This window comes from Prionailurus bengalensis, chromosome E2 (assembly GCF_016509475.1).
Source record: "Prionailurus bengalensis isolate Pbe53 chromosome E2, Fcat_Pben_1.1_paternal_pri, whole genome shotgun sequence".
NCBI lineage: Eukaryota > Metazoa > Chordata > Mammalia > Carnivora > Felidae > Prionailurus > Prionailurus bengalensis.
Window position 1 is genome coordinate 37,156,422 of NC_057352.1, and position 27,927 is coordinate 37,184,348.

Here is a 27,927-nt window from a genome sequence, read left to right on the forward strand (position 1 = left end):
CAAAGAGAGCCAAGCACCATATGGTAATTACAGCTCCTTATGGCTGGAAGTTAAGTGAACTTTGGGAATACGTACAGGAGACTATTTTATGTTACCTTTACCAGTAGATTTCTGTAAGATTTTTTGGATAAAAAATGTCACTTGTAGATAATGCCTCACATAATAATTTATGAAGGTGTTAGTTTTCTCGTTCTTTCTTAATCTCTCAATCTCAATATTTCCATTAGTATTTTAAACACACATACTGAATTTGCACAATTGTACAAAGAGTAGATATTTTGAATGGTAAAGGCTGGCATATTTTACAAAATTTAATATTAGAAGAGTGGTTTTAAGTTATTTGTGAGAAACTAGGTAATAACACAGGGACTAGAGCACAGGGACTAAGCAATCATAAGTCAAAAAGACATGAACCATGGAGTAAAACTGTCTTGAATTTAAATCCTGATTCTGCCATCTACCAAACGTCTGAGCTTAGACAAGTCACTTACCACTTGTATCTTATGTTTTGTCATCTGTAAAATGAGGATAATAAAACTACTGTCAGGCAAAACTTCTGTGTGAATTATATGAAATCACATGTGTCAGGGGTCCAAAATCCATTTCTATACTCAAGGATTTTATGCAAAATATTATGTTTATATGCATTTGGGGGACTCAAGTACACATAAACCTTGTCAGAATTGTCAGATTGCTTGAGTCATTAATCTCCAAGTATCCAAGGCTGAAAACATGGGCTCAAAAAAGATGATTTCCCTACTTCTTTGCCTTGAACATATCATATTTATGATTTTTCAAATAGTGGATATATATCTATATTTTTACTAGAGATACAGTCAAGGTAAATTACTAATTGATTTCCCCAGTCAACACAATAACAAGACACTTGTCAAGTAAGATGGAATAATGCAAGTGTTCAGAGTTCTAATGAGGAGGATTTATTCAACAGGCTTAGAAGTGGTATAACACAGGGGTTAATATATTGTTCTTCAGAATCACAAAATATGAGTTAAACACTCACCTATGCCCCTGATGGCAGCTAACATTTATGTAAATATTATAGCTAGTAGCCAATAAATCTTATTGTGTTAAGCCTCTGACATTTATTGCTAATGTCTCATGAGTGGCTAAGTTTGTCGGATGTGCTTTCTTTTATCAATCCAAGACCCATTCTCTTACTCTTTGCTGGGTCCACCATTTACAAATGGACTTTGTGTGTTCTCCAGTCAACCACAAGTAAGGAAAGGAAAGGACCCATATGGAAGACCACCTGCTTCTAAACATGTTCACCTGGAAGAGTTCACTCTATTTCTGCTCACACCCATTGCCCAGAAGTTAATTGCATTGCTACACCTAATTGCAGGGAAAGATGGAAAATGTAGGCAAGCACCCCATAAATGAAGCAAATGGATTCTGATTAACTCACAAGTCGCTCAGTCATACTGACTTCGTTGAAGTGAGCAAGTCATTTCTTTTCCTAAGCCCTCACTTTTCCTCCCTGTATGATAAAGAGATTAATACTTTCCTCAGGGGTTTATGAGCATTAGATGTACTAATCAATGTAAAGCTTTCACATTATTCCTTGTGTAATATAAGTGCTCGATAAATGTCTGCCATCACTATATTATAATTTCTAGGAAACAGTCAGAAGCACCTTTACTGAGTGTAGTTAATGCGTGAATATAGGATTCACAGCAGCAAAGGTTCAAAGGAATTCAGTGCTTCAAAAGGCTTCCATTAAAAAAACAAGCAAAAAGTCTCGACGTCCAATGCTTAAAGGAAGTCTGGTGATCTCTTGCTCATGTTCAAATAGGAGTTTGTCTAGAACTCCTGGGATGAGGAAGAATGGATTCAAATTGTACTCTTTGATAAAGTGGTTGTCACCGGGCCTAATTGCTCTAGACACCATTAAAACTGAATTGAATTATAGCCCAACTGCCTTTTCATTCAGCTTTGTGGTTTATGACTTTGCCACCAGCTTCAGGTATCCGGCTGCTGAATGAAGAAACAAAAAAGACACAGCATCCACAAGAAACCAAATGACTGTAACCACAGATCATCCTGAGTTTTCAAAATGTAATCTTGGTTCAATTGAATGATATAAAATGCAGGCACATTTCCCCTGGCAATTTCAAGTAGAAGTGAATGTTTGCAAGACACATTTTGATCTGGCACAGCAGAGCAATCTTTGCTCTTGGAATGTTTTTTGTTTGTATAATTCAGCTTCTCTTCCTCTTCTTTTTGATATCCTTCCTTCCCACGCAATCAATTATTAGGTTTCCTAATCACACATAGAACATCTTAAACATCCTAAAATAGGCATACATGATTGAAGGCCATTTAGCAAATGTTAGATAGAAAAACAAAGCCAAAAAAAGCTTTTAAACTCACTATAAGATATGAACACTTACATTAGAATCAATTATAAAGCCAGAACTCTATAAGGGGAATTATTTGTTTATTTTTTTCTGGGAAACAGAAGCTTCCATAGTAATATGGGGTCCATGAAGACTGATATATCTATCTATCTATCTATCTATCTATCTATCTATATATATATAAAATAGATTTCAATAGACACAAATATTCATCTGTGTGTATATAGATATATATGTGTAGATTATATGTATACATATATATCTCTTGATCTGTTGATAGATGTAGATAGAAAACTGGGGAGGTTATTTAATTAACAAAGTAATAAAACAAGAAGAATATTTGATGAGAATAGCTGAACAATCAAGTGTAATGAGAACTCTGTATATCTTAGTATAATGAAAAACTGATATTGACTTAATTTATACTTTGAACCAAGCACTTTGCTGCAAACTGTGTATTCATTATCTTTCTTTTTTTTTTTAATTTTTTTTCAACGTTTTTTAATTTATTTTTGGGACAGAGAGAGACAGAGCATGAACGGGGGAGGGGCAGAGAGAGAGGGAGACACAGAATCGGAAACAGGCTCCAGGTTCCGAGCCATCAGCCCAGAGCCTGACGCGGGGCTCGAACTCACGGACTGCGAGATCGTGACCTGGCTGAAGTCGGACGCTTAACCGACTGCGCCACACAGGCGCCCCTGTGTATTCATTATCTTGAACACTCACAGTAATCTTATAGAATGTATTTTATTGTTCCATTTCATGTGTGAAGTGAGTAAACCTTGGTGATGTTGGCTTGCCCAACTTCTTCCAGGTGTCACACGGCAGAGCCAAAATCTGATTCCAGATCTTTCCAAACTCAAAGCCTTCACCCTCTTACCTTACAATATAAAGAAGAATGTGTATAGTGCACTAGCCCCTGGCTTCTGCTTTAACTTCACTTTTTATTTTCTCTGCATTTATAGACTCTAGAGAATTGTGTGTGTGTCTATATATGTGGGTATTTATTTCTAGTTCTAACTTAGAAGATGCCCTTCATTTACCTTCTGTCTCTACCAATATTGCCATTCTACGTGCCACATAGTGGAATTGTAAAGAGAACCTTCAACTCCTTAAAGTGGAAAGAATCACCTTTAGCTTCAGAAACTGAACATTTTCAGTTTCCTTGATGACCCTCTATTTGCCTCTCTCTACTACAGAGGAAAGGATAGTTCTGTAAGTCTGTAATCTCTTCCTCTCTCTCTCCCCAAAGACATTAATAATGGTTGTTTTAAAGTTTTCTTCTCTTTCAATAGCTTGTTCCCTCCAGGTTGCTTTTGTCTGTCCTCTATCCTAGCTTTATCTGCTTTACTTGTTTTGGCTTCCATTACTCATGTTAGAGAATTTTCACAAGTCTGTGATTGTTGACTTTTTTTCTCATATTAATAGTCGGGCAAGGTGATGGGAAGCTCTGAAAGGGACTTGTTTAGTGGAGACTGTACCGTAAAGGCGATCTGGCTAGTCCATTTCCCTGGGTAATTAATGTTGGACACTAGTAGTTTTAGTTTTAGATTTTACTTGAGCTGGCTAGGTTTCTGAGAAGACATTTCCATTTTCCAAGTTGGCATATGAAGCCTTTTGCTGGTATCTTGAGAACAATTAAGGGAAAAGCTTGGGAAATTGTTAGAATTCAACATGCAATCTTTTACTTCATTTCTCCCTCCATTAGTGGTATACTGGTTGCTCTTTTTATATGTTCTCTTTGTCTTTATGAGTATGTGCCCTTTTCAGGTCATGATCTCATGGTTCATGGGTTCAAGCCCCAAACAAACAAAAAAATGAGTATGTGCCTTTTGTTATTCTTGTCCCTTTAGTTTTATTATACAAGTCTTTGAGGAAGAAAATTTGCATGCATGTGTTGAGTTGATCAACTCTAACCAAAGTACCTTCATCATAGTTTTAATTTGTGTTTCCTTGAATAGAGTGAGGGAATATATATATGTATGTACATCTTTTCTGTTAAATATCTACTCATGTATTTTCACATTTTAATTATTTTTAATTAACACAATTTTTTTAATTTTTATTTTAGAGAGAGAGCGAGGGAATGCGAGAGGGGGAAAGGGGCGGAGGGAGAGAGAATCTTAAGTAGGTTCCATCCTCAGTGCAGAGCCCAATGTGGGGCTTGATTCCATGACCCTGGGATCATGACCTGAGCTGAAATCAAGAGTCAGACACTCAACCGACTGAACCACCCAGGGACCCCTAGTTTGCACTTTCAAAAATCAGTTGTCTTTTTATACGTCTGTAGGAATTGTTCGTATATTCTAGTATAAATCCTTTGTTGTATGTGTTCCAAAACAGATAATGACTCTTTAACCATCACACGTAATGAGAGAATGTACCGAATAAATACAGAGTCTAATAAATAATAGAATATATCATTTATTATATCTAATCTTCAAAGCAGTGGTACAAAGAAGGTGAGATTTTCTTCACTTGTAGAAGCACATGAGGGTCTAGAGCATTTATGGCTTTATGCGACTCCACCCAATTATTTAGACCAAATCTAAAATCAGTCTACTTCATTTACTATTTTGACCTTTACTCCTCTCAAGAGAGTTAAGTACCAGGCCATATCATTTTGTGAATTTTTTTTTTTGAGAAAAAGGATGCAAGTGAGTGAGGGCCGGAGAGAGAGAGAGAGAGAGAGAGAGGGAATCCCAGGAGGGGCAGAGAGAGATAGTGAGACAGAGAGGGAGGGAGAGAGAGAGAAGCAGAGCTCACCTGAAGCAGTGCTCATGTTGTAACCGAAGCAGGGTTCCTGCTCACCTGAATCAGAGCTTGAGCTCACCTGATATGAGACTTAATTCACAAACCATGAGATCATGACCTGAGCCCAGGCCTGAGCCCTGGCCAAAGTCAGATGCCTAATGACTGAGCCACCCAGGCACCCTATGAATCATTTTTAAACACAATATGTTATAGAGCATTTTAATTCTAAATGATATTAAATAAAATTCTAAAAAAAATTCCAAAATATAAATTATCATCTGTCCTTACCTCCTTCCTTCCTCCCTCCCTCCCTTCCTTCTTTACTTCCTTCCTTCCCTCTCCTTTTTCAAGAAATAAGGTTAATAAATCATATTTTTCTCAGCTAGGACTTATCTGTTACCAAAATTCAAATCCACCAATTGAAAATTTTGTTTGGACAGGTAAAGAAGTCAAGGAAGTAGATACCAAATTTTCTTTATTATTTGATTTAATTCTGTCTCAGTCTCCTAGCATTTTAATACTCTAATAATACATCAATTATTTGAAACCAATCTTAGAAATCAAACTACAATAAAATGCTTAGCTCTATGTGTGTTGTTTTATTGAGCAATGGAAGCCTACTTAAAGCATGGAAAATATATAAAGTAAAATTGCTCAATAGCTAAAATGCAAAGCTTTTTTAGTGAAACAAAAAAAAATTTCCTTTTATGGTAGCTTACAGAAACTATGGATGGGAGATGATAGCGGAGAATGCTTTCAGTGTTTTCTTTCTTATTTTTTTTTCAATGTTTACTTATTTTCAGAGAGAAAGAGCACACCCCTGGGGAAGGGGCAGAGAGAGGGGGAGAGAGAGAATCCCAAGCAGGCTCTGGGCTGTCAGTGTGGAGCCTGGTAGGGGGCTTGATCCCACAAACCGTGGGATCACGACTTGAGCCAAAATCAAAAGTCGGCCGCCTGACCAACTGAGCCACCCAGGCAACCCTGCGTTGTATTTTCTTTAAGTTCACAAAAGTTTTCTCAGGTTGTATATGGCATGAAAGAAGTCAGAGCCAAATCTATATTCACAGAGCAATGCCATGGTCTTTCAAAAATGTTTTCCATGGAGAACAGATCAGAATCATAACAAGGATCCAAGATTGCAGGTGGAAGGGTAATTACCCACTAAAAGAATGTACCACATGTTACTTCTGAACAGGGGAAGGACTCCTAAGAACACTGCTCTTGACCATCTTGTCATGTGGGATGGTGGCGTTTGAAACACAAGATAATGAGGTGGAATTCATTCATTCCCCAACTTTCCTTCGTTAGAAGTTTAATGATTTGGGGGAAAGTCAATACATTTGTTTGAGCCTTAATTTCTCAGCCTGTAAAGTTAGGAGGAAACTCTCTGCCACACATCATCATTATAAGAATCAAATTATATAATTACCTGAAAGCGCTTTGTAAGCAGTAAAACACTGCACCAATTAGGTTATCATTAGTACTTTGATTAGCTAATCTCTGTTGCTAATTATGATGCATCAAGTGAACTTTGCTGTAAGGGTTTAAATACTTAACCACCTACATGACTCAATAATTCCATGTAATGGATCATGACCATGGCATCTCTTATGGGTTAGAGAGGCAACAGTGCTAGAATGAAAATCAGATTGTTACACAGACTAGAGTTTCATTTCGTCCCTTAGCCTATTAGCTCTGTGTCCTTGAGCAAGATTCTGAACCTCTCTGATTTCTAATTTCCTTACCTGTAAAATAAGGATATTCAATTCTACCTCTAAGTCTTGAGATGATTAAGATGATAAACAGTATCTACAAAAAAATCTCTAAACTGACTGGAATTTAAGGACAGTTTACTCTTTAAAAAAATTTTTTTTTTAAATGTTTATTTATTTTTGAGAGAGACAAAGAGAGACAGAGTGAGAGTGGGGAAGGGGCAGACAGAGGGGGAGACACAGAATCTGAAGGGGGCTGCAGGCTCTGAACTGTCAGCACAGAGCCCAACATGGGGCTCGAACTCACGGACTGTGAGATCATGACATGAGCTGCAGTTGGACACTTAACCTACTAAGCCACCCAGGCACCCCAGTACAGTTTACTCTTAAAACATGGATTTGAACTGCATGGGTCCACTTATACACAGATTTTTTTTGGCAAGGTAAGTACAATACAGTACTATAAATGTGTTTCTCTTCCTCATGGTTTTCTTAATAACTTTTCTCTAGCTTTATTGTAAGAATATAGTATATAATACATGTAACGTACAAAATATATGTTAATCATCTGTGTTTGTTATCTGTAGGGCTTCCAGTCAACAGGTTATTAGGAGTTACATCATGGGTGAGTCAGTAGTTATGCAGAGAGTTTCTACTGTGTGAGGGTCGGTGCCCCTAACCATCAGATTGCTCCAGGGTCAGCTGTAGTTGTTATTCCTATGCTTCCTCTCAAACCCATTTGATTCCAAATATGGTTTGGATGTTGAAGAAGCATTTGGGGTGATTCTAATGTTGGATGAAGAATTAAGTTTAGACTGCCACCAGAATTTGAAGAGAAGGGTAGACTACTGACTGGGAATGGTAAATAGTCTCTCTGGATCTGGCCAAGTGTTATGAAGATAATAAAGTGGAAGTGCTGTGTGGTATGATAGCTCTATTTATTTCTTAAAAATTGGCGAGAACTTTAGTATCTCTAATTATGAGATATCTGGGTTCTTGTTGCCTTTCATTAGTTGAGTATAACGGACCATGTTTGTTGCCCCAACCATACTTGCCCTCACAACACTTTTCAGACAGGATGGGACTGGTAGTAGGGGACTTGTAGTAGCCCCTTGATAAATGTTGTTAGTGAATAAAGATATTCCTGTGTCTATAGTTGATTAATTGGGTGTGTTCTCTCCTATACCAAGACTGCAGCTGCTGTTACAGATGATGATGAGGGGGAGGAGGAGTATGACAGTGATTATGATACAACATTAACAAAAACCCTTTGTTTGCTTAATATGATATCCATGCACTATGCTAAGTTGTTTAACATGACTTCTTTGTTAGATCTTCAAAACAGTTATCTGCACAAACTAATGAACTGACTGTGGAATACGGCAAGTCACTTCTTCAAAGTTACAGTTGGTGTCTTATAAAGAGAGAGAGAAGGAGAGATGGAGAGGGAGAGAGACATGCCATGTTCAGTTACCATCTTGTACTAAAATGTCAGGTCTGCCTTATTCAGTATTCAATGTTGATATAGTACTAGTTCAGGTTATGTCTTGTTTTTGCCTGCCTTCCTATTTTTTTCCTTAATGGTTTTATTATGTAAATAATCATCTCTATTCTGCACTGCATTTTTTACATGTCATTCTGGTTATTCCATGATATGTGGCTTTATATTTACTTTATAAATTTCATGTCATGTCAGTAAGGCTATGCTCAAATATATTCTTTCCATTCTGGAATAAGATTTACCACATCCTTTCACAACTTATTATTGCCAAGAGTCTGAGGCCATATTCAGAAATCTGAATCAAATTAGTTGAACTCTCCCTCGCTATCCTTTTCCTACTCCAGAATTAATTTTTTTTCTTCCAAATTCCCAGGTCCTGGAAGAAAGAAGTGACACTTTTCTCTCATCAGTTTCCCTCCCACAACATAAATAATGGCATCATTGGTGTCTTCTTGGTTTTATTAACTACCACAGGAGCCCGTAGATTAAATAAATCTGGAAGACCTTTCATATGTCCCGAGTAACTGTTTCAGAAAGAGAGCAACCACCTCTTCTCTGCCATATTCTTCCTTCTCCTTTCTTACTATTTGCTTTTCTTTCTGCTCATTAAAAAAAAATTAATGTTTATTTATTTTTGAGAGACAGAGTGTGAGTGGGGGAGGGGAAGGGAGAGAGGGAGACACAGACTCTGAAGCAGGCACTAGGCTCTGAGCTGTCAGCACAGAGCCCGGTGTGGGGCTTGAACTCACAAACCGTGAGATCATGACCGGAGCTGAAGTCGAACGCTTAAGCAACTGAGCCACCCAGGCACCCATCTTTCTGCTCATTTTAAAAAGGATATCTAATGTGCAGATATCTAGCACAATATCTGTTGCATAGTTACTACTTATTATATATCAGAATTTTGGATAAAAACTTAGCTTTAATTTTGTTTTTATTATTTGAGGGCACTGTCGGTGCATAGCTTTGCATAATTATTTAAGTGGCTGCTTAAAATACTTATTCTTAACTAATCACAGTCCACTCAGAGTTAATATTGTGTTACGTCACATGAAATGCAAAAGACATTGTAACTGTATAGTCCTGTCCTTCATTCTTTGTGCTGTTATTGTCATAGACAGCATAGCAGATCTAATAGCTTATAATCCCTATGATATTGTGGGCTTTATATTTCTTATAGGAGTAATCGGTAGGCATATATCTCATATAACAATTAGAAGAAAAAAACGTATAGTATCTCTTACATTACATACATATTCACCATTCCTTATATTCTTCATTTTTTCCCCTTTTAGATCCATGCTTCTATGTGGTATAATTTCCCTTCAGCCAGAAAATGGTTCTTTAGTGTTTCTTGTAGTGTGAGTTTGCTGTGATGAATTCTCTATTATAACGTGGCCTTGATTTCCTTTTACTTTTGAAGATTATAGTTTCAATATCTAGAATTTTGACATGACAGGTGTTAACCATTTTAACACTGTGAAGATGTTGTGCCATTGTCTTATACATGCTATTTTATTCTGATGGGAAGTTAGTCATATTTCATATAGTTGTTTGCATATATATAATGTGATTTCACTTTTTACATCTGGACAGACCTGTCCATTTTATATGAAAATAATAAAGTGAAAATGCTATATGCTGTGAGAGTTCTATTTATGTCTTGAAGAATTGGTAAGAACATCAGTATCTCTAATTATGAGAGCCTCTATCTGGGCCCTTTGTGTCTTTCATTATGTAAGTATAACTGAGCATTTTCTTTGGTCATGTACCCTTTAGATTTGGTATTCACTCTTTGTTTGACTCAGGTGTACCCAGATATAATTGTCTTTGTTCTTCTCTTGCTTGGTGTTTGATGAGCTTTGTGTTTTGTTTTATTTATTTATTTTTTTGAAGTTAGTGTGTCTCACAAAATTTTGGAATTTTAAAGCCATTGTTCTTCCAAGAGGGTTTTTTGTTTGTTATTTAAGTTTCATTATTTTTCTTCTCTTCTTTTGGGACTCACATTTCATATATTTTAGACAGCTTCATATGTTCTTGTATTCAATGATGTTCCATTGCTTTTTTTTTTGTAAAAATACTTTTTTTCATGTTTTTTTAGCTTGGATAATTTATATTTGTATTGATCTATCTTAAGGTCCACTGACCTTCCTTCTACCATCTCAAAAATTGATCTTAAACCCATGAGAAGGATTTATTTCTAATTCAGATATTGTATAGGTCTAGAATTATCCTTTAGTACTTTTTATTGTTTGTTTTTCTCTTATTATTCCCATCTATCTATTCATTTTAAACAACTCATCTTTGAGTTATTGCACATATTTATAATAAGTACTTTAAAGTCCTTATCTGCAAATAACAACATCTGGACCGTCCAGTGGTCAGTTTTTATTCTTTATTTTTTTCCCTTGACTGTGGGTTACATTTTTTGTGGGTCTGTGCAAGTCTGGTGTTTTTTAATTGTTTACAAGCCTTTATAGGTGATGTATTTTGGAGAGGCTCCAGATTCTGTTCTCTTTTTCTGAACAATGTTGACTTTTTGGTCTGGTAGTTTAGAAAAAGAAAATTCATGACTATACTCAAACTCCAGATTATATGTCCTCTGAAGTGGGAGGTAGATGAGATAGCTGAGGTTTGCCCTTCCTTCCTTCCTTCCTTCCTTCCTTCCTTCCTTCCTTCCTTCCTCTTCACAGTCTCCAGGTACTTCTTTTCTGGAAAATGTGGCACCTCTCATGCATTAGTATGCCTAGTTTCTGGGCTTAGCCAGGGATCTGGGTCAGTTGTTGAGCAGATTTCTAAAATTCTCCTCTGTGGTTCCTACATTCTGGGGTTTCTCTCTCATACTGCACACACTCTGGCAGACTCAGACTCGCTCCTTTCATTTCTAAAGATAGTATTTCACAGTCCTGATAAACTGGAATGTGCACTCAGGTCACATGAATATGAAATTTACTCAGTGAAGCTTCCTTTTTTCTTTAGTTTCTGACCACTTTTCTCTTATTCCAATATGTTCATACATGTTCTTTGGGGTTTTTTGTATTTTATTTTATTTTATTTTATTTTATTTTATTTTATTTTATTTTATTTTACTTTGGTCAAGATTTTATAATTGCTATGTGTGAGGTGATTAGTCTAATACAAGCTACTTTGTCATTACTAAAAGAGGAACTCTTTCTTCTACTACAGTTTTAGTCTTCATTTTTTCTAATTAAAGCTACTTCTAATGAAGTATTTCTGCCACCAGTTTTCTTTTTTTTTTCCCTATCTTTTTCTTATATAGCGGCATTATGGCTACAGACTAGCAGAACTGAACGTTCCTAGCTAATTTAGCCAATAATATAGAATGTTAATGGCTAGAAAGAGAATATGTAGAGAATTAGCAGTGCAGTATATTATAAAATAGCTTTTCTAGTTCATTGGTCTCTAGTGAGGTTTTTAGTTTCCGTGACACTGGGTGGTCAGGCTAGATTTCTACCCATAGTGACAGATGTGAGTCTACCAGTACTGGGAGGTATGAATTTTACTGCTTCCCCACTAATCTGAACCTTGTTTCTTTGCTGTTCGTTTACATATATCTTGTTTAATGATTGTTTATAGCTATGAACAACCTTAATACTGGTTAAAATCATTGGACTTTCATGTCTGAAACCAAACTAATTATTTAATCATGCCACATCTTCACCTTTTCCAGGATGAGTGAGTCAGCACACACTCATACTGCATAGCTTTCTGCCTTTTGTGTTTTAGCATCCCTGAAAAGGACTTCTCCATAGCTAAACATCTATACTCAATAATTGTACACATTTGGCAGTTTGAGAAGGAAAGGTATGGACATATTTCAAAAATTAAGTTTGAATATTTCATAGAGATGCATTGTGGTTGCAAACAACAAATAATCTCTGGATCTCTGAACGTTAACTTTTACTTAAATAGGTATTTATTTAAATGGAACTCTGAGGGACTCGAGAGTAGGAGTGCAAAAGCATTATTTATTAAAGCCATAGGACCTGTTCATAAATTCTGCTTCAAAAAATGATGGCCACACAATCAGTCCTGTTTTGATACTCTTTTGTTGTGAGTCTTTCATGGAATCCACAAAGATCCAAATTCTTTATGGATCAGAGAGGAGGCAAAGATAATAAACCGATATATCTTACTAAATAACGTCTTTACAACAAACAAAACAAAACCCTTCTGTTGTTTCTCACACAAGTGACGTTTTACTTCCCATCTCCTGAGAGGTTAAACCTGTGTTTTAATCATGACTGTCCTCTCATTATCACAACAAACAAATGCTTACATTAAATGTATTATTTGTGAGAGCCATCTGTCAACGTTTTCCTCTGAACATAGCTGAGCTGTAGAATTGTGAGGCCTGATACCACACGTACTATGGGCTGCTTCATCTCTAGTTCATTCCTGGGGCACCACAGGCCATTTTTCAAGCAAGCAATAATCTACGTGACTAGATCGTTGATCAAAGGATTCTGTCAGACAGGATGACTATTGTAGGTAGCAGGGAATAACTAAAATGAACACAAACAGCCATTCTCCTTGGCCCATTGAATCTTTCTTAAACTCAGACAAACCTTCATTTTAATCTATTTCTAAATCACGTCTACTAGCCTGATACGGGTAGTGTGAAGGTATGGAAGCATGAAACAGCAAATGCACTTGGGGAAATGCAAAGAGACAGGGGTAGTGAGGTAAGGAAAGGGCACCTGAGGTGAACTCGAGAGAGATGAGTTTGAAAATGTCGTCAGAAGCCATGTAATGTGGGTCTAACGTGAAAAATAAGGGGAAATGGTCATTTAAGGATTTTGGCAAGAAAGTGACAGAACTGGATGTGCATTTTTAAAAAGGTTAGTCTAATAGTCTTCTCAGTTCAGGGCACTATTGTTCAGGGGGAGTGTTTGGAAGTGTTTTCTGTGTGTGTCGGGGGGGATTAAAAAAATAAACCTTTCTATTTTTGAAAAAATTTAGCTTTACAAAAAGATCTGTAAAGTAAGTACAGAGAATTCCATGTGTTTCTCACCTAATCTCCCTTATTGTTAATATCTTATATTACTATAGTACATTTATCAGACCTAATGCTGGTGCATTACTATTAACTAAATTTCAGACTTCATTAGGATGTCACCAGTTTTTCCATTTATGCCCTCTTTTTGTTCCAGGATCTAAATTAGTATATTACTTGCCTTAAATGGTCATGTCATTTTTGTGTCCTCTGGTCTGTAAAATTACTCCACTTTTCTTTATTATTTGTGACCTTGATACTTTTAGTAGTACTGACTGATCAGATATTATGTAGAATGCCCCTCAGTTTGGGTTTTTCTAATGTTTTTTTCATGAATACATCAGAGTTATGTCTTTTTTTGAGAAAATATCAGAGAGACTAAGTGTCCTTCTTCTCATCAGACTATATTAGGGATACATGATATCCAAATGACAGCGCTGGTGAATAATATGCTTTATCACATGGTTAAGATGGTGTGTGCCAGGTTCTTTTACCATAAAGTTGGTATATTTTTCCTTCTTACTCAATTCATTGGAAAACAATCATAAATATAGTCCAACATAAGTAGAGAAGGGATGAAGCCCCACTTCCTGGATGAAGAATATCTACATATATTATTTGGAATTCTTCTGTGAGGAAACTGTCTCTTTTCTTTGGAAGCATTTTTTATTATCACAATGTCTAGAGATATTGCTGATATTTATTGAGCAGGATCCAGGGAAGCTAAGGATCCTGTAATCTGTGGGTTATTCCTGTACAATGAAAAATTGTATGTTTCTAAACACCAATAGCCTCTCCATCGAGAAGTAGTCCAGTACATGCATTCTCAATGGGAGTGATGTTATGTCCAAGGATGTGAAAATTGGTTCTGGGGGCAGAAAAAATCTTTCTCTTGTTATGTATTATAAAGCACAGATACTCAAACAATAAATGAATAGATATATGGTGTTTCTGTAGTATTAAAATTTCATGGGGGTGCCTGGGTGGCTTAGTCCGTTAAGCATCCAACTTCAGCTCAAGTCATGTTCTCATGGTTTGTGGGTTTGAGCCCCATATTGGGCTCCATGCTGACAGCTCAAAGCCTGGAGCCTGCTTCAGATTCTATGTCTTCCTCTCTCTCTGCCCCTTCCCCACTCACACTCTGTCTCTATCTCTCTCTCAAAAATAAATAAAACATTAAAATTTTTCATGGAGGATGATTAGGAAAAATATGTCTAAAAAGTATTCTTAGGGGGTTCATGATGGGGAAAAAAATGGTAGAGAAATATTGGTCTAGTCAAAAAGTGGTAAATGTGTTGAACTGTACAAGAGGAGACACAGGGCAAGGAGGAGCAGGGGTAGCCGAGAGCATGATACTTCCATTGACCTCCTGATCAGGCATATTATGGACATAAATGAAGACCTTGTTTCTTTTTGTTTAGAATTGATTTGTATGTGATTTTTGTATTACTACCTTTTAAAAAATTACAGTCACTCAGAATGCAGCATGAAATTATTAAAAATATTACAGGGAAAAATAACAAATTGTGTTTCATATGATAATTTTTTCCAAAGCCAGTGCAATTTTGAAATGCACTGCTAATGTATGATGAAATTCCTCATACTCTTCCATGTTTTTGTTGTAATTTCCCTGTAGCTTTTCAGACATTATCTAGATAGCTAAAGTTCTGAGTCACTGGACTCTGGAAAACAATGCAGTGATCATTATACATTTTTTTACTCTTTTTCTGGGTTAACTCAGACAGATGTCTTGAGTTACAGCTTTAAGATGTGCTTTTTTTCTTTTAAAAGAAAAATCTGAGCGTTAGGCAAATAAAATTTAATTTTTTAATGTTTTATTTATTTATTTTTGAGAGAGAGAGAGACAGAGTGAGAGGGAGGGAGAGACAGAGCGAGTGGGGGAGGGGCAGAGAGAGAGAGAGAGAGAGAGAGAGACAGAATCCAAAGCAGGCTCCTGGCTCTAAGCTGTCAGCACAGAGCCCGACATGGGGCTTGAACTCATGAACAGTGAGATCATGACCTGAGCTAAAGTCAGATGCTTAACTGACGCGCCCCAAATTTAATTTTTTTGATAGGAGTAATAAAGAATAAAGACCAAACATATGTATCTTCTTTTAATGGAATCTTATAATATGTGCTTAGATAGTTTGGAAAATAGAGGACAGTATAAAGATTAAAATAATTATGCCATATAATTTTATTATAATTTTCGTACTTTGCTCTCTAATTTTTCCCATGACTATAAATCTATTTTTTCTTTAATAATGTTTATTTTTTAATAACTTTAATATACCAGCATTTAAGATAGATATATTTGCAATCAAACTTTCTTTTCCTATTCATTATTCAATGAATTCTTTACACTCAAATAGCCTCAACTTAATATTACTTGCCTTCTTTTATGAGCAATTCTATCATTCTTCCCTTTCCAACTTCATGACCTTTAGCTGTGTGAATTATCTAAGGCTGCCCTTTAAACGCCATTCTTCCATGGACAAAGCACAAAGAGAAGTTTAAAAAAAATCAGTGAGTATTATTTAGTACAATGCAAAACCTTGAATGATCATGGAAATGAGTAGTTATATTTAAATGCATCTCACAGTTAGACGTGTGTATACATTATAATGACACCAAAATAGAGGTCTTCAGTAAGTTCAAGGATCCTAGTCAGGATTTATGACTTCCCAGGGTACTGAAATAAGTATGAAATTAGATTGCCACACCACTGATCTTTGAAGAATAATAGGGAGTGGAAGAGGAACAGGAGACTGAGGGCAGAAAAGTGATATCCTGATTTTCAAAAACACAAGGAAGTTATATTCCTTAAACAATGAGCTGTGAGCATGACATTAACACCCAATGAAGTTGACATTTTTGTCAAATATGACTGCTTAATCTACATTCCTACTTCCTAAGGCTATTACACACTTCCTTTCAAGTCTCTCCTTTTTCTGAGTCTCAGATCACATGATTTGGTGGTTTTAGTGGTGGTTGTGATGAAAGTTAACTCTACCTCCACTCCTGTAGATGGGTTCTGAGTGACTTAAGACAATCAGTGTATTTTATTTCCCTTTCCAAGTGATTTGTTGATGTGTGGGCATGTTACACACTTGTACCGTTGAGAGAAAGGGCCAGAACTTGTTTTATCCACTGGGAGAGAGTAACCTCTCTCAGCATTAAAGTTTATGGATCTGAGAGAATATGAGGTCTGTAGGTGCTACAGTGTTAATGGGGCCACAGAAGACAACATGGTAGACAATGAAGCCAACAAAGACCATGGAATAAGCAGTGGAGAATCCTGTCTTAATGTAATCATGGGAATCTCTTAGTGTGACCAGGGTTGAGGACAGACCAACTCTTCAAATGTTAACTTAGTAATTTTGAAAAGCCTCACTTGCCTTGCTTCCTTCTGATTACTTTACATCCTCTGCTTCAGAGTATGAGTTTTCCTTAGCATCTCTTTTTTATTCTTTAAAAATTTTTAAAAACCATCTTGTGGTACTCAAAAATGTTCTTCTTGGGTAATATTACCAATCTCCATGGTTTCAATGATAATCTTTGTACTGATGGTGCCCAAATATTTATTGATATTTTCCTAAGTGACAAGTATCTATTTCCAAGAGTCTCCTGGATTCATCTAATTGAGAATACTTCAGAATATTTTATCTTCTCCCAGTAGTGACATGGTCTCCTGTAATCTCAATTTCAGTTAATAGAATTGCCATCCACCTATTTTCTCTAAGTACCACTTGTAACAACCCTGATACATCTCAATATTCACCCCTAAATTCTATCTCTCATCACATTAGATCAATTATTCTCAAACATAACACACATTAGACTTACTTGGAGCACCTGTAGACTTCAATTTTTTTCTCCCTCTACCAAAATTTTGATTAATTTAGACTGTGTGGGGGTACAGGAATATGTATTTTTATCAAGCTCCTCAGGTCATTCTGATATAAGTTGTCTATAGACCATATTGTGAGAAAAATAACATTTAGATCATAAACTTCGGAGGGACAAGTTTATGACATTATATTTGTATCCTCAGCTTTTGGGAAAATGCTTTATACATAGTGAGTGATTAAAATATTAGAAAAATGAATGAATGCTCAACACAGCAAATGAAAATGTTGTTAATTTAGCCATTTCTATCATTAAATCTGCCTCTGCTTTTATCTGCTAAGAATTAATCTATGACATTAAACTTAATAGAATTTCTGAGTGAGGTCTGAACATCTATGTTCAGTAGTGGGCATATGCCCAAATACTTTTTAGGAGAGAAAGAAAACAAAATGTTTAAAGAACCAATAGACAACTCTGCCATTATATTTCACTTTTACTCTAAAAAATATATGCCTTATCAATAGTTTCTCTTGCTTACAACTAATTCCCATACTTCCATGGGAGCTACTTTTGGAAAACACAAATCTGTATATGTCATTCCTTTCAGAAACATTTATGTAATCTCCTCATTTCCTAGTGGATAACATCTTTAGACACCAGTCTCTTTTATGACTAGATGCCATTGTATGTGAAGCTTCTTTGGCATGATTCACTCTCTCTGTTTTGAAAAAAAAAAGTATGTGTGTTTTGGTGGGGGAGTGGGTGGGTGGGTGGATGGATGGATGGATAGATATATAGATAGATAGATGGATGGTTAATAGGCAGATAGATAGCTTACTTCCATCAAGGTCCAACTAGATGGCACCTTACCTGTAAGGCTGTGACTGCCCCCATCCCCATCAAGCAAAACTATTTGCTTCATCCTATGCAACTCTGAGAAGAGCTTTCTTTATATCTCATAGTACATACTATAAAGTCATATTCTGTTTTTTCCATCTGCATACTTTTGTTTGCAAATCTGACAGTTATACTTGTCAGAATTACTAAACACCTTGGTAGTAGTCAAATATTTTAGTCAAGGTCACATAGAAAACTATTGGAGGCCTCCAAGGGCAGGGTACCAATGGATCACAAAATGAATGTCTAAAATTCTCATGTCTCATAGCTCATGGTGTTAGCAACATTCCATGGGATGGATAATGAAACACTTTCTAAAAGAAATTCTGCTAGGATGTCAAAAATTAAAATAGCCTCTACACAGTACTTTTAAGATAAACATCAGGGGTGCCTGGGTGGCTCAGTTGGTTAAGCATCTGACTCCTGATTTTGGCTCAGGTTGTGATCTCATGGTTTGTGAGATTGAGTGCCACATCACACTCTGGCTTACAGCACAGAACCTGCTTGGGATTTTTGTCTCCCTCTATCTCTGCCCCTCCCCTACTTGCATTTGCTCACTCTCTCTTTCTCTTTATCTCAAAATAAATAAATAAACATTTTAAAAAGAAAAAAGATAAACATCAAGCCCTTTAGTTTTATGAGGGTTTTCATTATCTATTTGCTGCCTACATTTCCAAATTCATCCCTCTCCTTTTTCTTCCTTCATATTCTATACTGTAGCCATAATGGACCATTTACCAGGATCTAAATCAAATGCAATATCTATTTCCTCTTTGCTTTTGCATAACTTATTTATTATACTTAGAAACCTCCACTCTCTTCTCCCCCATCTTCCCAGGTACTTTCTGAGTTTGGTTTCGGTCTCATGTCCTCAGGTACAACCGCTGTGAGTGGCTTCCCTACTTCTCAGTCTATTGCGAGAGACCATCCTCAGTGCTTCTCAAGTGATCACATGCTATTTCACTCTTCACATGGATTTTTCTATGATAATCCCTGAGCTTCATCACCCCTGAATATTCTGTATCAACCACAAACCTGAATAAGTTAATTAATGGTGAATTAAATGGGTAACAAATAATTAATAATACCTAACATAATATATTCTTACTATATTAATAAATAAACTAATTATTATTATGGATCCTTCCAAGCAAGGACTGAATGAAGCTTTATTAACTCTACCTTTCCTCATCCCTGCCTCTCCCTACTACTTCCGAACTAACACACAACAACTTAATGCCACTCATTTAAACACACTCATTTAATAATAGCTCCTAGACCCTATGAAATTTGCTGAGTCCCAAAACTGAAAGAGAAGATCAGAATGTTACATCCAACTCTGTGTACATTAGAGTATCCCTGAGCTGTTTATTTATTTTTTATTTTAAAATTTATTTTTATTTTTTTAGAGAGAGAGCTCAAGCAGGGAAGAGGGCAGAGAGAGAGAAAGAGAGTGAGAGAGAGAATTATAAGTGTTAATCATGGTGTTAGCAACATTCCATGAGATGGATAAGGAAGCATTTTCTAAAAGAAATGCTGCTATGATGTCAAAAATTAAGATAACCTCTACCTAGTACTTTTAAGATAAACATCAGGAGTGCTTGGGTGACTCAATTGGTTAAGCGTTTGACTCTTGATTTTAGTCGGGGCTCGACCCCATGACCCTGAGATCATGACCTGAGCTGAAATCAAGAGTTAGACACTCAACTGATTGAGGCACCCAGGTGCCCCTCCCTGGGCTAACTTTTACTTATAGTTTTCTTATTCTAATTTTTTTGCAATTTGCAGAAAGATTTAGTTGCTGTTTTTGCAAAAGTACAATTGAGGCTTTAATCTAGACAATAAGTTATACCTCAAACAGGAAACAGGTAGGACTTTTACAAATCGCTGTTTCTCTGGACAAGATTATAATTCAAAACATCTGTAAGGAGACCTCCTTTCAGGATGACATTACAACTATGTAGCAAAGTCTACCTCCCAGGTCTCCTTGAAAAGAAGATCCAACATTATCAGAGTCCCATAGCCTTTGTGTCCTCTGACTTCATTTCTAAGTTGCATTTATACATGTGAGTTAGATCAATAGTCTATATCAGTGAGTCTCTTACCCAGAGTGGAAACAAGGTTCTGTAAAACTATCAGGAGATAACCAAAAGGATTCTGATTTTTCTTTCTCTCCTGTCCCCGCTCCTCTACTCTCTCCTCCTCCTTCCTTTTATTTTCTCTCTCAGATGGCAATTGAGGTACCTCTGGTTAAATGGTGAGATGAAAAGGCCTACGTGGTCTTAAATTATAATTCTTGTCCTACATCCTTTTATTCATTAGTAGCTTCCTAAGCTATATTTCTAACCAGAGAAATGTGTATTTGGGGGAAAGACTATTGCATGTGCAACACCAAGACATAGGGGAGCACCATATGTATGGGACCAGATGAGTTTTGTAGTATGCCTAGAACTATACTGTCTCCATATGACTATTTAAGTGCATTTGAATAAAATTAAAACGCGCAACTTTTTACTCACTCCAGGCTGTATTTCAAGTGGTCAGTAGCCACGTAGCTAGCGGCTACCATGTTGTACACAACACAAAACACAGAACTCAGTTACTTCATCTCATTAGATATGCTAATGCTGACCTGCTCTTCCCTGTCTTCATTTACCCTGGGTCACATCCCCTTGTTCTCTACTTTCTTAAGACTGCTCTTCCTTTCTTTCAAATCCTTACCATAATTTGCACATGCACGCTGATTTGTATTAGTAACCAAATCTTCACTGCTCTAAGGCCCATTAGGCAAAGTACTATCACAGCAGAAAGATTCTACAATTTTTTTTTAATAGATGAGTGGATGAAATGGTAGACATTATGACTTGGGAAAAAGTCCACAGCATACCAGAAGGGATGTGGAGGGTAGAGAAGAACTTAAACAGGAATAAGACTTCACAATTGTATTGTATTGTATTGTATTGTATTGTATTGTAGTTTAGTTTAATATTATTTTATTTTATTTTATTTTATTATTATTATTTTTTAATTTTAGTGAGAAAGAGAGCAAGGGGATAGGGGCAGAGGGAGGGAGAGAGAGGGAGAGGGAGAGGGGGAGAGAGAGAGAGAGAGAGAGAGAGAGAGAGAGAGAGAGGGAGAAAATCTTAAGAAGGCTCCACTCTCAGCACAGAGCCTGACATGGGGCTTGATCCCAGGACCTGGGATCATGACCTGAGCCAAAAGCAAGAGTCAGACATTCATCCTACTGAGCCACCCAGACACCCCCACAATTTTATTAAGTGAAACTTTATACTCCTTAATAAGTGGATGCTGTCAGAAAGCATTTTCTGACTTTCTCTTTCTTACTGTCCTTCTAGGTTCTTTAGCTGAGGCCTTATAAATTGGACTGACAAAAGACAGATTAACAAGAGAAACACAAATAGAAGTTTATTAGCATGTGTATTACTCTTACACCTGGGAGCAGTGAGGGGAGGGGGGTGAGCAACAAAGGAGTGGTTAGAACTTGGGTTTATGCAGCCTTGTAGCAAAGGAACAATGCATTTTTAGAAAAGTGGCAGGATAAGGGACAAGGATTTTATGTTTCCAGAGCAGTAAATTGTGAGAAGGCAAAAATATGGGAACTAATGGTAAAGAGAAGCTAATCAGTAAAGTGTATTATGCGGATTCTTCTGGTGCTATCTGCCAGCTGATACAGGTCTAAAACTGTCTTGAAGGACTAACTTTTGTCCTTCCTAGTAGGAAGGAGAGGGACACACCTTCTTAAATTTATGTTCTAGTTTGAAGCAAATGAAGGGAGGGCAGAGAGCTATTTTTGTATCTGCTTCTTCTCAGTTGCCTTCAGCTCAAAATCATGCTTATGCCCAACTGACCTATTTTTGGGTGGTGCCTCCTGCCACCGTACAATGCTTGGTGCTCTTCACCTCACACCCAACCAGTGTGGCATGTCTGGTCTAGAACTGTGCCATTTGGGCATCATTTTCACAAGAGATTGTGTGTGTGTGTGTGTGTGTGTGTGTGTGTGTGTGACGACCTTCTCTATGCAGACATTTTTTTTCAGTAATGTTAAAACAACAACATTGGGAAGATCTTGTTAGGAATTCATACTGAGATTAAAGAAGATACTTCAAAGGACAGACTTGTGGATGCTTATCTAATATACCATAAAGATAATCAGATAAAAATCCACCTAGGATTCAAACTATGCTTATTATATGGCTTAATAAAGCAATGATTTTCCTTTTGTCCCAACTATAGAATGATCTTTATTTTTAACTTTCAGATATGACATGATTATCTGACTTTATGAAGTTACAAAGTAGCAACTAGTTCCTCAGAATACTTTATATCAAACTTCAAAAAAGAGGAAGAAAAAAACTCTGTAGGTTGGACATAGATTTCCCAGTCTCGGTAAGCAGCAAAACTGCCACCCCCTTTATATTTGATGAAATATGATGGATGAGCAGTTATTTACCTTCTAGTAGAAAAACACTAATGCTGAAGAATTCATTTGTTCAAAGCTAAAGGAATATGTTAGTCTTTCAAAAAAATTAAATACCATTAGTGCTAACTGTCCTTTTCTACTTCATAGAACATAAGTATTCTTCTTTTAAAAAATTTTTAAAGTTTATTTATTTTGAGAGAGAGAGTGTGAGTGGGAGAGGGGTAGGGAGAGAGGAAGAGAGAGAATCCCAAGCAGGCTCTGCACTGTCAGCACAGAGCCCAATGTGAGGCTTGAACTCACCAACTGTGAGATCATGACCTGAGCTGAAATCAAAAGTCAGACGTTTAACCGACTGAGCCACTCAGGTGCCCCAGAACATAAGTATTCTTTAAAAGAATATTCTATAAAGCATATAAGCATTCCTTAACGAATTAACTTAAGGTTCACTCCTTGGATCTATCAAATACAGTTTCAAAGTCACCAAAAGGGCTTTATTGCTGCTATTTCTTTCTAAACTTCTATTTATCATACAACTTTTGTGTTCCTCTATTTCCTAACATTAAGTCATAGGACAAGTAGAATGCATCAAATTATTCAAGGTCTGAGTGGTAAGTCACAAGCTAGTTGCCAGGCAGATGACATTTTACTAAGGACATCAAATACACATTTCTCTGGGAATTCATAATGTATGATATGATTAAGATGGCTAAAAGGATAAATGCCTGGTAAAAGTGTTGTCCTAGCAAGATATTAAAGAAGAAAAGGTTAACATTTTTCTTACTGGTGGCTATAAAGCTATCACCAAGCTTTCTCCTCCTTTTTTGTCACCTTTTTTGGTGTGTCTTAGGATAAAAGACTTGAAAATGAATGGATTATAAATTAGACATGTATTGTACCTTTCTCAGTGTTAAATGCTTATGAAGAATCTGATCCTTTAAGAAACAATCTACATAATGAGGTGGAATTTCTTTGTTCTATAAAACAGTGGATGAATGGCAGTTTTGATGACCCTGCAAAAATAATGGTTAATTGTAACCATACCTTTATTTTCTGAAGTAAAATTATGACCTTATGTCTTTGAACCTAAGTCCCTTTTCCCAATTTAGGATTTCTAATAAGCTATTGTTTTCTTTTCATTTGAAGCTAATGTATGAAAACTAAAAGACAAAAAAATGAACATGAAGTTACATTTACTTTTAATTAATCTATCATCTATGGAATTCTTTTTTTTTTTTTCTTTTTCAGGAAAAGAGAGGCTTTTTAAGTGGGAAATATGATAAAATATACAAACTTAAATCATGACTTCAAGACCGGGTAAGAACAGGGGAGTTTTAGCTAGAATAATTCAGCTGAATTTTTACCATTTTTCCTTATGGTTCAGACAAGCCATGAAAATCTTACTTTGGTATTTTAGTAGTGAGGGGGCCTCTTGAGTAAGGGAAACCGATGGGCCTTCCCATATATAATGAAGGATAGGATACATTCCAAGATCTTACCTCTGTGATAGGCATATAAACAAAAAGTTAAAACAAAAATTCTAGTAAGAAAGACAACAGAATGATTCAGGAGATACAGAGTAACTCAGAAAAGAACACGATTTACTCTGTCTGGAGTATCAGGACAGATTTCCCCGAGCAGGTAATTAGGATTACCGTATTAAAGGAAGGACTAATAGGCTAATTGGATATGCAGATGTATGATGGCATTCAGTGCTTTTCTTTATTTTGTTAATACATGCAGTAAAGGTAGTTGTAAACACACATAACCCAGAATAGTGCACATTCAAATGCTAATATGTAACTCACTCAAGATGGCCTGCAAGCCTTTATGTCCAATAAAAATAAATGTAAAATGCACAAAGCAAAAGGAAAGGGTCTGTTTTAACAATGTGTCATTTGTGTGGAGGAGGTGGATGTGTCACTGAGAACCCTTTGGTTTCTGTAAGTGGCAAATCTGCACAGAAATGTAACAGAGAAATACTAATAAATCAGAGTTGTCTGGCTATAATCAGGGACTACAGCTATCCTGTACCTATAAAGACTATTTAATTAATTCAGCCAACAGCTGCCTTATCACCAGTGAAAATGAAGCCAAGTTTGACCCAAAACTCGACACATAATTCAGTTGGTAAACTGTTGAAAACCATTGGGGGGGGGGGGGGAGAAAGTACTTTCTGTGTACTTGTTTTTAAATATTCATGCTATTGAACCATTCCCACTAAATGCATAAATGACAACGTAATATCCAACTGTAACAGTTGGTGGAAGCCATTTTAAGTAGCAGTTTAACAAACAGAGATGAATTTTAATTTGCAATGCCAGTTGAGCTGTAATAAAAACTAGTATTCCAGCTGTGAAAAAAAAAATGCCACACAGCTTGGTTAGAGTTATTTACAGTTTTTTTTTTAAACTTTACAGTACAATGAAACTGTCTTGTTTCTATCCACACCAGAAGTTTGTTAAATCCCAAAACATGTCTTAGGAAATGAGAAAGGCATGTCTTTAGGGAAATAAAAATAACTTTGTTGTATTAGATTACAGTGTTCAATTTAGTACACGTTTACTTAGTGGTTCAATGTGTTATAGTTTTTGTACGATTTCAGAAATTGTAAAGATTACTTCAGACCAAATGGAAAATTTGGGCTGTTACTTCTGAAGTAAATGGAAAATAGGCGTTGTCAAGCACCAGCGTTTACAAAAACATATTTTTGCAATCAATGCTGCCTTCCTGGGTTGATACTTTATTAACAAAAAATATCAACTTGTCATTTAGGAGGAAAGTGTTTGTAGAGAAATCCACTTACATTCTTGACTGTAAGCACTAAATCATGCCAATCGAGAAATTTTTGTAGATCCACCATCATATTCCTACAGCGATGGTGTTATTAGTGAATAATAACTAAATTTTCATAAATGGGCACCATAGGTTTCAAATTTACTACTTCTTTTTACTATGATTTTTTATTTTTTTAAAATCTTTTTAATGTTTATTTATTTTTGACAGAGAGAGAGAGAGAGACAGAGCATGAGTGGGGGAGGGTCAGAGAGAGAGACACACACACACACACACACACACACAGAATCTGAAGCAGGATCCAGGCTCTGAGCTGTCAGCACAGAGCCCCACATGGGGCTCAAACTCACAGACAGTGAGATCATGACCTGAGCCGAAGTCGGACACTCAACTGACTGAGCGACCCAGGCGCCCCTTAGTTTTTTATTTTTTAATGTTGATTTATTTTTGAGAGACAGAGAGAGAGAGAGAGAGAGAGAGAGAGAGAGAGACAGAACATGAGTGGGGGAGGGGAAGAGAGAGAAGGAGACACAAAATCTGAAGCAGGCTCTAGGCTCCAAGCTTTCAGCACAGAGCCTGACCGACATGGGCCTCCAACCCATGAACCAGGAGATCATGACCTGAGCTAAAGCTGGACGCTTAACCTACTGAGCCACCTAGGTGCCCCTTTACTCTGAATTTTTAAAATTATGCTCCTATCTGGGGCACCTGGGTGGCTCAGTAGGTTAAGCGTCCATCTTTAGCTCAGGTCCTCTGCTGCCTCCCCTGCTCATGCTCTGTCTCCCTCTGTCTCAAAAATAAATAAAACATTAAAAAAAATTTTTAAATAATATTATGCTCCCATCTTTAAGAAAAGTTACTCATTGAATTCTGTGGGTATACTGAAATTCTATTTGTTTTTAAAAATGGAGGTGATGAAAACAACTATGGCAAAAATGAACAAAAAGAGACAACAACCACAAGAAAAAGCAATATCTACTACCAGGAGAGTCCCTTCTCTGCCTTCTGAGGACTTTGGGGGTACAAAAGAGATGCTTTGTTGTGCTGAATGAGGAAGCTATCTGGGGCTCCAGAGGCTGGGTTGAAGACCAGAATGCAGAACATGCTGCTCTATATAAAGAAGAGGATTTCCAGCAGCAGGGCTCTAAAAAGGATAGATGAGACAGGAAAAGAAGGGGAATGGAGCAGGTATGGGTAGAGGGGGTGGGAAGCAAGAGAGAGAGAGAGAGAGAGGCAGGGCAGAGAGGGACAGAGAAAGAGACAGAGATAGAGAAAAAGAGGCAGAGAGAGAAAGCATGAATGAGAATCCAAAACATAGCTGCTAAGAAGAAGAAATTATGAGAATCAAAGGGGTGAGGTGGAATAGTTAAGTAGTTTCACTTGACAAATGGTGTGTGGTATTACTTATTTACTCAGAACAACTTTGGTACATTTTACGTTAGTCAGCACTACTTGTGGAATTGAATCCATGGTCTTTGGATATGAAAATATTCTGAGACTTCTAAGGAAGGTCCAGAGAACAGCTGGGGTCACCACAAGGGCCTAGGTACTAAAATTCTAGTTAAGTTATGTAGGTACCACTCCAGAGACATAAATACTCACCCTTATATAAACTTTGGATATTCAGATTAGGCAAATATCATCAAGCATCTCTATCACTAGTGTGTATCTGACAGTAAAAGTACAAAAACAATGCATTTTGCTTTGTATCAGGGACTAGAACAAACCAGGTACACAACATAATCCTTGTTGAAGGAATGAATGTACAAATGGATTTTTTTTAAAACATAGTTTTTGCTCTTGTTTAATATAATTATCATCATTATTATCATAACGAAGTGTCTCTGGACCTTTTTGGCACACTCAGCATTCCAAACACGATCTCTTCCATCTTTGGGGGGCTTAAAAATCTCACCGTCACAGGTGCTGCTGTTGCTCTCGTTCAGATCACTTAATTTCTTGAAATCGTGTCAGTGAAAAGTCTCTGTGGAAAGCACGGCAATGCAATGAAAACTGTAACGTCCTGTAATGAAACCTAATGAAAAATCTCTGGGCCAGATTAGATGGTGATCTGATGTGAGGCCAAGCAAAAGAGAGCACTTAAGAGAAGTCTGTGGAGTTGAAATTACACTTTGTAGAAGAATAGGCAGGACGTCTGAGGAACTCAAGGCAGAATACCAAAACACCAGCAATGCTATCTGCATTTTTTTAAAGCCTCCCTGGAGACTGGCTGTGAACGCTGACTGCTTCTAGAAAGATGTCAGCGTGAGCTGCTAGAGATCTATTGTCTGCGTCCAGCATCAGGATGTGTGGTCTGACAGGTGTGAGGGTATTTGTGCAGACAGTGGCTCTGAGTATTTGAAATAGGGACTGCCATGTAATACTGTGTTACCTTACAATTTCTGGAGATCAAAAGGTTCTCTCAGAAAGGGATGAGTAGGAAAATGTGAATAAGATTTGGAGACAGAGAAATGTTAAGCATAGAGAGAAAACAAAGAGAGCTTTTGGAATAGGTCAAGAAAAAAATAATGACCAGAGCATTGTGACCTTCATATCGAGTGTCTGGAAATCTCACCCCATCCAGG